This window comes from Paroedura picta, chromosome 7 (genome assembly GCF_049243985.1).
Source record: "Paroedura picta isolate Pp20150507F chromosome 7, Ppicta_v3.0, whole genome shotgun sequence".
NCBI classification, from domain to species: Eukaryota; Metazoa; Chordata; class Lepidosauria; order Squamata; family Gekkonidae; genus Paroedura; species Paroedura picta.
The window spans coordinates 102,244,156-102,257,689 of record NC_135375.1 but is presented as its reverse complement, the minus strand read 5'-3'; positions in this window follow the sequence as shown (position 1 = coordinate 102,257,689).

Sequence of the window (13,534 nt, the reverse complement as noted above, 5' to 3'; positions counted from 1 at the left end):
TCAAGCTCAAGGTCTGAGGCAGGATCATAGCTTACAGTGTAACTCAGTGGTCCCCAACGTTTTTCTCACCAGGGACCAATTAACGCTTGACAATTTTACTGAGGCCCGGGGGGGGGTAGTCTTTTGCTGAGGGATGTCACTGCCGCCTGAGCCCCTGCTCCGCTTGCTTTCCCGCCAGCACCCCTAACTTCCCACCACCCGCTGGGGGGCGCTGGCAGCAGCAGCTGCGCAGTGCCATGCTGAGGGGGAGCCCCAGCCATGGCGGCCGCTGGAGAGCACCAAAGGTGAGCCGGTGGCAGAGTGGCAGGGCAGCCCCTGAGGCAGCAGCCAGGGAGGAGGACGAGGAGGAGCTGCAGCCTGGTACCAATTGATCCACCGGTCTTCGGTGTAACTGACCAATGTGCAGCTAGATCTCATCTTCTGGATCCAGTCACTTTAAACTGAAACTGACCAATGGAGAGCTCTGGTGAGAAGATCCATTGTTTGCTTGTGTATATAAGTTGGGTTTGGGGGGGGGGGGCTTGTTGGTTTGGTTCACGTCTGCTTGTATCATGCTGGGGTCCTAATAAGAGCCAAAATCGCTTCCATTGTCTGTGTCCACCTCTGAGCCCACGCCTTTAACAACTAGAGCACATAAAGCCTCATCTATCCCTGGAAGGCAAAATCCGAAAACTCTTACTGTGGCTGTATCACACAATGCAACTCAATGGAGAGAGCAATTGTGCTAGACCCAGTCAGTGGTGAAAGGAAACCAGGCCGACAAAGAATACGGGGGTCAGAGACGATCAAAATGGACACTGGCCAGGGCATTATTCAACTAAGAGAAGAATGCAAGATCGAAAAACATGGCGGCAGTTGAGCCGTGGGATTGCCAAAAATCGGACACGACTGAATAGTTGACATCGCAGCACACCTCAATAACACAAAGATTTTGACTTTGACTGATCTGTGTCTGGCTCCGCCTCCTGGAGCAGCCATTTTGCGGCAGCTGTTTTTGTGGCTTCACCGCCATTCTGTGCCGGAATTCCAAAGGCAGCTGTAGGCTCCAAATGACTGGGACCCCTGGACTAGGAGCCATGCATGAAGGTAGCAGCAGGGGTATCTGTTGTGCCGTTGCAAGACTGCTTATAAAAAACCAAGAACGTTGTATTTTAAAATCTAATCAATGTGTCCGCTCGTTCAATTTTTACACGCTAAATTAGAAATGGTGCTGTTTTATGAGATTAAAGCAATAAAACAAGTTTAGGTTGGATAAGGAAGAAATGCAGAGGTTTCATTTCCCCCAACGTTTCTGGCTCTCCCCCCTCCTCCCCTCCCGAAATATCATCATTTTCCTTTCACCTCAAGGGAACGCTTCAGAATTTCTGGGCACTCTTCCTTATCCAGGCTTGGTTAAAAGAGAAATTGGTGGCAAATTTGGCACTGGATGCCACGGGTCAGGGTGTTTAACGACACGGCTGATTCCTTTGCGTAGCTCTCTGGAACATTTGATATTTCATTTAAGCCGTAAGCTTTTACTGGCACAAGCCACCTCGAGGACCTCGGTGGTCAATAAAGCAGGGTATAAATATAAATGCATCTCTATTCTGGCCGCATCAATCTTTCAGCAGTCCTGGCCGTTGAACTTTTAATTGGTCGCAGTCGTGATTGGAATCGTATCTACGCTTGGCCTTGGGGAACAGAACCCTCCCCCGAATAAAAAAGGAGGGGGAGTAATTAGCAGAGGACAGAAGATTTCTAAGCCGTAGGAAATTCTCAAGGAGTGGGAGCGAGACATCAGCCGGACATGCTCCATTCGCGTCTCGAAGGGAGTGAAACCAAAGGGCAGCAGTCCTGTGAACCGGAGGGAGGAAGTGTGACCATATTAATTGGCCATAGGATGGTCTTTGATTGCAAAAATTCCAGCCCCGGTTTAGTCTTCAGACTCACTGCCCCCTCCCATCCTTGAGACTGTTCGTGTGGTGGTCGGGCTGTCAACCTCCAGGTGGTGCCTGGAGACCTTCCAGAATTATAGCTGATCTCCAGGACAACACAGATTAGTTCCCTCACAGAACACTGGTGCTTTGGAACATGAAGACTATGACATTGTACCGTGCTGAGCCCCCTCCCCTCCAGGAGTTGGCAACCCTAGGAGGTAGCTGATGCCTTCCTGTATTTGACTGCTGGAGATAACAGCAGTCTCATTTAATTTGCAGTACCTGGGGAAAGTGAAAGGTGGGTTGGGGGAGGGGATTGCTCTCCTGGAGCCATAAGGATGCCAGCCTCCAGGGGTGGGTCTGCACTTGGCTTTTTATCCTCTCCAGTCCCGAATAAACCCCCCACTCTGCACTTCATTTGATTTCCATTTTGATTTTAATTGGTTTACATTTTCATTCTGCAACGTCCATGATCAAGTCTATGGTGACACTACCTTTTCTCTGCGATATCCTGGCATGGATATAACTTGCTACATCTGAGAAAAAGCACTCCGCAAGCAAGTGTAGATGTCAGCATTTTGCCAGATTAACTTCTTTCCCCTTATCTGCACTTCCAACACTGACGTAGCAAAGCAGTCTGTCACTGATTGGTCAGGGTGTCAGTTCAAGGAGTGCCTGGTTCCTGGTTGCCATTCCCTGGCAAGACTTATTTTTGCCCTCATTTTGGGATCTGTTTTAAAGTGACTGCGTTCCAAAAGCCCACATTTCTGTGAGCAGAGATTTGCCACTTGGATTTACTTTCCCCTCCTCATTCTCTGTGAGGCTGCTACCTCCCCTCCCCACATTTCTGCATGAAAAGAAAGACAAACAAACAACCTTGTGCTGTACTTGCCCCTTCCCTGGCTTGCTGTGGCTGTATTGTAAAAGGCAGGAAATAAAGCACTCTCTGGCCTGGAGTCAGACAAGGAAGGACACTTGAAAGGAGAGAAGGCGCCAACCTCACTGTCTTATCAAACTGTCTTCTTGCTGCCCCCTGCAGATTCTTCTTCTTCTTCTTCTTGTACGAGATATTTACCTTTTCCAACAGAAATAACAAAAAAGGGTGGGTGGGTTGCAGGCCATGTGAGCGGGGACTAGCAGGGAAAGGCAGGGGATGCGCGGAATAGAAGACCTATGGAATCAGAGCAGTGAGGAACCATCTAGTCCAGCATCCTGTCTCACACAGTGGCCAACCAGTTTCTCTTTGGACAGAACACTATTCAATATCTTCATGTGCAATGTTGCCCAACCAGTCCAAAGCTATGGCCTAGGCCAGGGGTAGTCAAACTGCGGCCCTCCAGATGTCCATGGACTACAATTCCCAGGAGCCCCCTGCCAGCATTTGCTGGCAGGGGGCTCCTGGGAATTGTAGTCCATGGACATCTGGAGGGCCGCAGTTTGACTACCCCTGGCCTAGGCTGTCACCAGTCTGCTGATGACACTATCTCCTGATGTACGGTCAGTCTGATAACCCCCATGATTCCTTGGCCAGATGTAAGATGTAACAGAATGGTTTTAGCATAGTCATATAAAGCTCAACCCCTCGAAGACGGAGGTCCTTTGGGTAGGTGGGTAAAGGTCAGACCAGGAAGCATACCTCCCCGGTCTGAATAGTGTGCAAATTAAACAGCACAATCGGTCAGGAACCTGAGCGTGATCCTTGACATCTCTTTAGCTATGAAATCTCAAGTCATTAGAGTAGCACAGTTGCATTTTCCCCTCTCTGCCAAGGCAAGCTACTAGCGCCCTGCTTGGCCTCAGAACACCTCACCACAGTGATCCATGCAACGGTCACCTCTACGTTAGATTACTGCAATCCGCTCTACGCAGGTCTTCCCATATCCCTGCCCCAGAAACTAAAATTGGTCCAAAATGCAGCTCGGGGTGCTTTACTCTCTGTCCAACAGCTGCCACCACCTGGCCTTTGTAGGATAGAAGAGTTGTTTTTTAAAATCCACACGCTTTTCTCTACCAGAGGGAGTCTCAAAGCGGCTTACAATTGCCTTCCCTTCCCTTTGCTCACAACAGACACTCTGTGAGGCAGGTGAGGCTGAGAGAGCCCTAATATTACTGCTCAGTCAGAACAGCTTTATCAAGGCTATGGTGAGCTCAAGGTCACCCAGCTGGCTGCATGTGGAGGAGGAGCAGGGGATCAAACCAGCTCGCCAGATTAGAAGTCTGCGCTCCTAACCACTACACCAAGCTGGCTGTCCTGTCTAGGTAGATATCATCTGTCTAGCCGTGGGGGGAGGGGGACATGGCCATCCCATTGTCTATTGCTAGACCTCTTTGCCTCTCTCTTAGGATGGTGGGGCGAGGTTGGAAAATAATTGCTCTGACTTCTCCCGTCTGCCAAGAGGGAGAAAAACTCCTTAACGCTCAAGGTGAAGGTTTTGCTCAGTTCACAGCTCCAACAAAAAATGCATTTCTTCGTACATCCCAAATGGACAAGGAGAGCCTCTATTTTTAATATAATTGGAATAACATGCATGGAAACTCCTTTGCTCGTCTGCTGGTGCAGATCCTGAAATCGCACAATTGACCGTTGGGGAGAATCGTCATTCATGTCAAAGAAAGCAGATTTGGTCAGCCTTCTCTGACCTGTCTTATCTATTTTGATACAATCGCAGAGGGTCAGTTCCGGGCCGGGAAGTACTGAAGCGGGGAAAGCAGACAGAGAGGAGGAAGAAAGAAACAAGTTGGGAATAGCAGAATGAGATACAACCCAGAGAATGCATCCCCCTAGAGGTATTCTGTTAGAGCAGGGGTAGTCAAACTGCGGCCCTCCAGATGTCCAGCATTCGCTGGCAGGGGCTTCTGAGAATTGTAGTTCATGGACATCTGGAGGGCCGCAGTTTGACTACCCCTGTGTTAGAGGAAGTGCTACTCACCAGCGGACACAACCCAAGATGCCAGGAAATGAGAAGCCTTACGGCTTCAGGCAGACTTGCCAATTCTGGCTTAGGAAATTCCAGGAATTTTGGGGGGGATGCCAAGGAATTTGGGGAGAGAACTCAGCAGGGTTGTGATGCCATAAGAGCCTGCCCTGCAAGACGACCATTTTATCCGGGGGAACTGATGTCTGCAGTCAATTGTAATTCCAGGTGAATTCCAGATCCCACCTGGAGGCTGGCAAATCTAGATCCAACAAAGGGGGGTTTGGACTCCTGAATGTTGACACTCCACCTTCCACCGCAAACCAACACCGCTCCTCTCCATTGCGGAACCCTAGTTGCGTTGTTGTGTTGTCTTGTGCGTGTTGCGGAGACAGAGTCACAAGAGCGCTCTAAGATCTATTAGGCACAGCATCGCGTGAGACTGCTATAAATAAACGCCACTGGCTGATTTTTCTTTTTTTCTTTTTCTTTTACAAAACGCAAAGAAATCCCTGCCTGAATATGCAATGCACAGGCTCACTTAATTGCTTACAACAATCCTCGGTCCTCTTGAGAGGAAATGATATATGGCTCCGAAATCGGGAAGGCGTTGCATTTGCTCCCTTTGAGGACCTTCCGTTTATAGCATCCCTCAGGCAGTCAAGTCTCCCCTCACAAAGCCGTAACGCCAGAGCTCTGTTCGCAACCCAGAAACGGACGGAGACATTTTAGGGACTGGCTGAAGTGGATGTTCCAACTGGTGACTTTTCGCAAGGGAGGTTTACATATATAGATATACGATCATAAACAAAATCACTGACCCTTTCCTGCTTTTTAATGGTGTCCTGAAATTTCTTTCACTCATTGGCAGAGTTTGAATATGTAGGGGGAGCCGAGCACCAGGCTGCTTAAAGAATAAAATAGTTTTTATTCAGAAGAGAAACGAATATGGGGAGAGAAGGGGGGGGGAGGGAGAGAGAGACCTGCAGTCTGATGTCTGCAGTCATTCTGTTCTTCAACTGCTGTTTTGGAGGCAACCAGGAAGGGAATGTGCTTAAAAAGCCAAAAGTCTCCTGTTGAGGCAATCAGGATGCTGCCGGAGATAATTTGAAAATCATCAGGAAGTTCCTATTCTAACTATGCTAAATATACATCTCCTCCAGTGCCCCCTGCAGGACGGCCTTTATATTCCGCTCCATTATGTGCCCTGCAGAGCTTGCATTTCCCAACCCAGAGAACCCTGCCTAACACACAGGGCCGCTCTGTCATCGCCCACCTTCCAACACGGCCCACACGGAACTGTGGGGCTGCATTTCTCCTGCGCCTCTCTAGCGAAAAGGATCCTGTGGAGACAATTGTTGGCACTTTTCAAATAAAAGGAACTGGCAGGCCCAATCACTCTGGTAATTAATTTCCTTATTAATTGGGGTTGTTTGAATTGCTTCCTGAATATTCATGAATTCTCATCATTTTCCCTCTTCAATCTACCGCAATTTATTCGCCCGCTTGACAGATCAACCTCGGAGGTGACATTTCTACCCCAGTGTCAGGGCTCAGCCGAAGAGGGGGCAGGATCCAAGCGGCATGATGCAAATCGGGTCTGTTCACCGCTGAAGGAGAGCATGAGCCGGGTTTCTCTGGGCCCTGGCTCTTCCCAGTGATGGACTCTGTCTCTCTCCCCGGCAATTATTCTGGTTAAATCATGCCCCCACGCCGCCTCAGACAGAAGGAAGGGACGCAACGGGAAAGAGACGGATGACGAATGCAGTTCTTCAGTGTCAGAAATGGCCAGCATTCAAACTCGCGCCTAGGGTTCTGTGTGTCAGGAGCCGGGCTGCAGTTGAAAGCACAGGGCCAGAAGCAGAAAGTGGGACACATACCCAGGCGAGCAGTGCACGACACGACCAGCGTCGTGCCTTTACTTGAGGATCATTTGGATCTCTTCAGCCCCCGTAGTTTGGGGGAGCAGCAGAAGGAGGCGGAATGCAGGGATGTTCAGGACCTGTTCCCGTCAAGAACATCTTTCCCTGGAAGGGACGTGCAAAAATCAATAGGAATTCTTGGCAGCAGGTTCCGCAGAGCCCAGGCAATGCACCTTCTGTAATATCTGCAGGAAAAACGGAAGGCACAAACAACCCCACTCTTGGACGTACCAGCAGGGCCAGTTTATCTATGCAGCACATTAGGATGTGCTATGGGCCCCTGCACTTCCAGGGGTCCCGCAAGGTGCCTTCCTCCTATGGATCAGGGCCATAGACTCTCTCCTCCCCTCCTTTCCCCACTTTAAGGGTACTCAGATTGACATCCCTTTCCACCCTTGGGGGCCTTTCTGCTCCCCGTCTGGCTGCTCCAGCCACAATTGCACTCTGTTAGGGCTCTGCAAGCCCTTAAACTGGCTCTGGTGCTACCGGTCTTGCAGATCCTTAAACTGCTCCTGCATACCGGACATCTATCAAAGCCGGCGTCCCCTGTCCTGACTGGTGGTCAGTGTCTGGGCGCTTGGGCAGAGCTCTTTCACACCACCCTTGACCCGACACTTTTAGCTGCAGACGGTGACTGGAGAGCAGGCGACCGTGGGACAGACGCCCCGGTGTTTTCGTTCTGGTGCAATGGGGCTCAGCTCCCAGCAAGAACGAGGCAAACTGAAAAATAAAGCCCAAAAGCACTTGATGCCTGTTAGGAAAATCCAGTGGCCCTCAAAGACATTTGCCCCAGACTCAGGCCTATTCTGCACTTACTTTGTTTTTTTTCCATTGTGATCCTGCTGAATTAAGATCGATTCGAACTTGGGACTTCCTCTATTTCTCCCCCTCCCTTTTTGAAACAGAGTGTTCTGCACTTGATTGGGGAAACTCAAAGCAGAGAGGTTAGCCAAGTGCAGTAGGAGCCTCTATCTTTCTTTTCTTGAAGGGGGTGGGGAAAGATGATTGGAGACAGTAGGGGAGAGGGAATAAATCCAAGATGTAAATCTCTGCTGAGAGAAGTTAGGGCTTCTGGAGCGCAGTCACTTTAAGACAAGCCCTGCAACCAGGAACCAGGAAGTCTTTGAACTGATGCCCTGGCCAATCAGGGAAGACTGCTTTGATACAGCATTGGAGGCAGAGGCAACAAGTTAATTCGCAAAAAGCAGAGATCTGCACACTTACTGATGGCGATTTTTCAAATGCTCTGGATACTCTAGATGCTCTGGACACTCCAGAAAGCCACTCCTCAAATCACAGGCTGCTTTTCGGCACAGTTTTGTTTCTCCTGCCCAACCTCACTCACAACCGGCTCAAGGGGGTGGCAGGTTACAATGGGTGAGTGATAGGGTTGAAAGTGTCCTGCTTAGGGTTGGACTAGATGACCCAGGGGGTCCCATCTAACTCTGTGATTCTAGGATTCTAGGATTCTAACAGGAATGGTTGCCAATCATGGGGCCAATCCCAAGGAGAGAAAGGACTTGGGGTCATTTTTGCCAACTGTTGGCACCCCCATTACTCTTCCCCCACCTATTTTGCCTGTCGAATCAAAAATGCAAATATTTTTGCACAAACGCTACCAGTTGGGGAAACTTCCCCCCTTTTGTGCCATCGTTGGATGCTAGCATTTCGAGAAGCCCCAAGGCAACACAATTTCCCTAAAACAGCATCAGCTCCTTTAAGAGAAATGTGTAGATCCCCCGTCCCAGATGATGAGTGTCTTTGCTGCACTAAGACATGACTCTCTGGGCCAGGGCTCTTTTTGGCTTCTCCTCCTGGCCTCGCCCCAAAAACCTAACCTTGCTTCGTCTTGGGCCTCTTAAAGAGCTCCACATGCCTGCCAACTCCATACCTGCCATGAAGCTGCCGCATACTGAATCAGCCTAGGGTTGCCATCTCTGGGCTGGGAAAGACCAGGGGGCTTTGGGGATGGGATGAGAGTGGGTGGGATTTGGGGCAGGGAAAGACCTCAGAGGAGTATAATATTATGGAGTCCCTCCTCCAAAGAAGCCATTTTCTCCAGGAGAACGGATCTCTATCACCTGGGGTTGAGCTGTAAAACTAGAGGATCCCCAGGTCCCACCTGGGGACTAGCACCCCTAATTTGGCTCACTTCCTTGTTCTCTGTACCTTGGGAGAAAACCTGCTGAAGGAACTATACCCAGAACTATGCCCCTCTGCCTGTAATTTCCAGTGGGAATGAATCGCACAGACATTTGTTATTTAGCTTTCATGGAATCCCAGTGTAGGAGGGGTCCCTACAGGCCGTCTAGTCCAAGCCCTGGCTCAGTATTTCTACAACTTTTGCCCTGCGAGAGAAGCAACGGTGGTCTTAAAAATAGCAAATACGGCTTCATATACATAGAAATCGGTAAGCCACCACGAATAAAGATTCTGTTTCAATTGGGGGGGGGGGGATAGAGGAAACCTGAGTTCAAACCGATCTGAATTCAGCAGGATCCACAACGTAAAAAACAAAGTCAGTGCAGAATCAGCCTAGGTTTGCTCTGGATGGGGAAATACCCAGAGGTTTGGGGGCTGGAGCCTGAGAAGGAAGGGAATTGGGGAGGGGAGGGATTTCAGCAGGGTGCAATACCATAAGATCCAGTTTTTCTCTGGGGGTGCAGATCTTGGCAGCGGAGATCAATCGTGCCAGCAGGAGGCCACCGTAGCTTAATTCTTTCTGTTTTGCTGACCTAACACAACTCCAGGGAGCCCCTCTTTGCCCTTCAAGGGAAACTGATAGCCATTGAGACTGGGCCGCTGTCTTGCATATTTGAGGGTCCCTTGACCTCCTCTGCGGAGAGCCTAGCGCTAGAAGAAAACAGGCGGCTAAATATCCTTCGCTCCTTTGCCTGGCAGTCTCCAGTTGTCAGGAGCTGGACTGTCTTTATAAAAAACCTCTGCCTGGGTAGCCGGAACGTGCTGGAGGAGCAGACAGCCGGCATTCCAGAGGCCGTGCACAGCTGCATATAAATGAAAGACAATAAAACGCAGCTAATAAACGGACCCCCTGAATCACCCGCGCCAACGAGATAGCTGCTGGAATCAATCTCATTATAAACTGCGCCGGGGAGGAGGGGGAGAAAAAAAAATGAAAATAAAATCCCGAGCCCACCATGCCGATAGAACAGGAGACGTTCAAAGGCAGAGGCTCCCCGAATTAGGAACGGCTACAATTCAAGGCTGCTGGCTCAACCTGACCCCCCTTCCCCAATTTGGCACACCACAAACTGCTTAATTACGCGGCCTCATCCTGCTTCCAGAAACCGGCTTCGCTCAGCACCCGAGATGGATGGCAGTGGAATGAGGTTAGCTTGCCAATAATCTTTCTCCGGCTCATCACTGGGTACCTGGCCCCGAGCCTTATTTATCACACGCCACGCGAGCGCTGCTCGGAATACGGAATCATCCATTCTCTCGTCCTGTTGATTTCCGCGGCACCAACCCCTGCAGTGTCTGTTCCTTCCGCGGCGTCTCCTTAGACCGCGACGGCGCCACGTTTGAGGAAAGATAACGTGGAAGGAGCCCTAATCTCATGGAGACGCTGCTTTCGGCGTGGGCTGCGTCCCCTCGGCTCGTCAACGGGAGCCACTGCAGGGGAAGTTTTATTGGTTGTTTGTTCCACAGGCCCTGTGTGGTTTCTCTTAGAGGTCTTGTCAGAGGCAGCAACCAGGCACTTCTGCCAGCGGTGCGTTGCTGGGCCTGGAAAGATCAGCCTGTGGTTACTGCGACTGGGATTTCGAAAATCCGAGTCTTCTCAGCGTCTTTCTGCTTGGATATCTAAGCCTTTCGGTCCTGCTTGGCTCCCGCAACGGCTTAGAAAGGAAACAGGAAACTAAATGTAATTTCAAAATAAGAACTAAAAACATAGAGCAGAGTTCTAACTTCTGCAGTAGCCGCAGCTGAGAAGTTCCCTTGCGTGCCATGGCCTCCGCCAATACCTTTTCTGGTGCCCACAAGGTATTTTTGGGCAGTGGGTGGGGTTAAGTAGGGCTTTTGCCCAGCAAGGGTTCTGATTGGCCATTGAAGATTTGATTGGCTGTGTACATTTTTTTAAAGCGCTGCTTCGACAGAGCAGGGAGGGGAGCCAAGTACAGCAAGAGTCACTTTTCTTAAACGAGGTGGGGATGGGGGAATTGAAGACAGCAGGGGAGGGGGAATAAATCCAAGAGGTAAATCTCTGCTGAGAGAAGTTAGGGCGTCTGGAGCGCAGTCACTTTAAGACAAGCCTTGCAACCGGGAACCAGGAAGTCTTTGAACTGACGCCCTGGCCAATCAGGGAAGACTGCTTTGCTACGTAGGCATTGGAGGCAAGAGGCAGGAAGTTAATTCGCAAAAAGCAGAGATCTGCACTTTTACTGATGCTGGTTTTTCAAATATTGAGGGTTATATCTACTCCTGGATATTGCAGAGGAAAGGTAGGGTCACTCCGGATTAATCATGAATGTTGCAGAGAGAAAATTTAAAGTGCCCAAAATCAAAGTAAAAAGTTAATTCAGTGAAGACGGGAGGGATTTATTTGAGCTGATGGTGGGTAAAAAGCCCAGTTCAGACTACGCTCTACATTAAGTGAACACTCCTCGTGCGCCATTGTTCCAATTCAATTTGGGCCTGTGGCCCAGAAATTGTCTTTGTCATGTGTGAATTGGTATGGATTGCCTTGTTTTAGGCTGCTTTAAATCATAGAGTTTGAAGGGACCACCAGGGTCATCTAGTCCAACCTCCTGCAGAATGCAGGAAACTCACAACTACCTGCCCACCCACAGTGGTCCCAGTTCCATGCCCAGATGATGACCCCCAAACCAGTCTGGCTTGGAGAAAATTTGCCTCCTGACCCCGAATTTACAGAATCAGAATTTCTGTCAGGTGGCTTTCTAGCCTCTGCCTCCCAAGGAAGCTTCCATAAGGGGGCTGTGCCAAGGTGGGGGGAAGGACGCTGCACGAAAAGGGGAAACATCTTTTGTGACTGAATAACCCCAATGTGTTTCGCATGCAGCCTCATCAGGCGGAATTTAGTGAAATAATCTGAAGCACAAAATACATTTAGTCCATCATGTTACAATGTTGATAAATTAAAGGACCGTTTCACAGTGCATGGACAGAGTGCAATTCATAACCAAGTTGTTAATGTGCAGGAAACCGAACCAGCATTAACCTGTATGACAATTTCCTAAAGCATGTACAGAATGCAATTCACAGGATGGAAGTCCAAAGGAATCTCTCTTTCAAGTACTTGTTAAATAGGCATGAGAGGACCACGCCGACCTTTCATACTCTTTTTCACTTCCTTCCTCGTTTCCTCTCCAGTTCCCCTTGAATCTGCTCTTTCTCCCTATCCTCCGGGTCAAAACTCCATGGGAGGTCACCTATAACAGGGGTAGTCAACCTGTGGTCCTCCAGATGTCCATGGACTACAATTCCCATGAGCCCCTGCCAGCAATTGTAGTCCATGGACATCTGGAGGACCACAGGTTGACTACCCCTGACCTATAATTCTAGGAGAATTCCAGGGCGCACCGTGAGGAGGCTAACCCTATTGCTGGGTAGGGGGGACGTCTCTCCATTCAAAGCCACCATTTCAGAGCACCTGTGAACTTGCCAGATTTGGGTTGGGAAAGTCCTAGAGATTTAGGGGATGGAGACTGGGGATTTGGGGTTTGGAGAGGGCTGGGACTTCAGCAGGGCATAATGCCAGAGAGGCCAACTTCCAAAGCAGCTGTGTTCTCCAGGGGAACTGAGCTTCGGCACTCGGAGACCAGTCATAATTCTGGGAGATCTCAAGTCACCACTGGGATGTTGGCCATTCTCTTATGAATTATGTTTGAGAACAGGTTTCATCCTTCTTCTCCTTCCTTTAAGTGCCGCTCAGAAATAAATCACTTCCTCATACATGGGGGGGGGAAACCCATATTTTGGTGTTTTGTTCTAATTGAGACCCTAGACCAGGGGTAGTCAACGTGTGGTCCTCCAGATGTTCATGAACTACAATTCCCATGAGCCCCTGCCTGTGTTTGCTGGAAGGGGCTCATGGTAATTGTAGTTCATGGACATCTGGAGGACCACACGTTGAATATCCCTGCCCTAGACCAGAGTGGAGCCTTGGTATGGCAAGAGAATAAGCTACAGTTTGCACACTGGAGAGGAAAACAGTCTGCTGTTGTTCAGTCTGATCTGACAAAGGGAGCTTGGATTCTCAAAAGCTTATCCCCTCCCAAAATTTTGATGGACTCTAAGAAGTTACTGGACACAAAACCTGGTGATCTACTGCATGCTAATGTAGCTACCCTGCTAAATCTGTTATTTGTCACTTCACAATACTTTATCATATAAGACAGGCAAGACCTTGATTAATGGACTTTCTAATGAATTCCACTCAGCCGTAAGAAAACCACTTCCTAAAGGGCTTGCTAATGAACTCCACCCACACACAGAAGTACTTCCTAATGGACTTGCTAATGAACTCCACCCAGACGCATAAGTACTTCCTAATGAACTTACTAATGAACTCCAGCCACTTCACCTACCTCATGGGGTATCTGTTGTGAGGAGAGGAAAAGAAGGCAATTCTAGGCCACTTTGAGACTCCTTCATGTAGTGAAAAGTGGGATATAAAAGCCAACTCTTCTTCAGACACAGGAAAAGGATTTCTTAGTTCCCCTGGGAGTCTCCCTTATAAGACAGGAATGTGATGTGTTAAATCTCAAGAAGCAAATAAAATGCCCAGCTGCTGTTCACACAC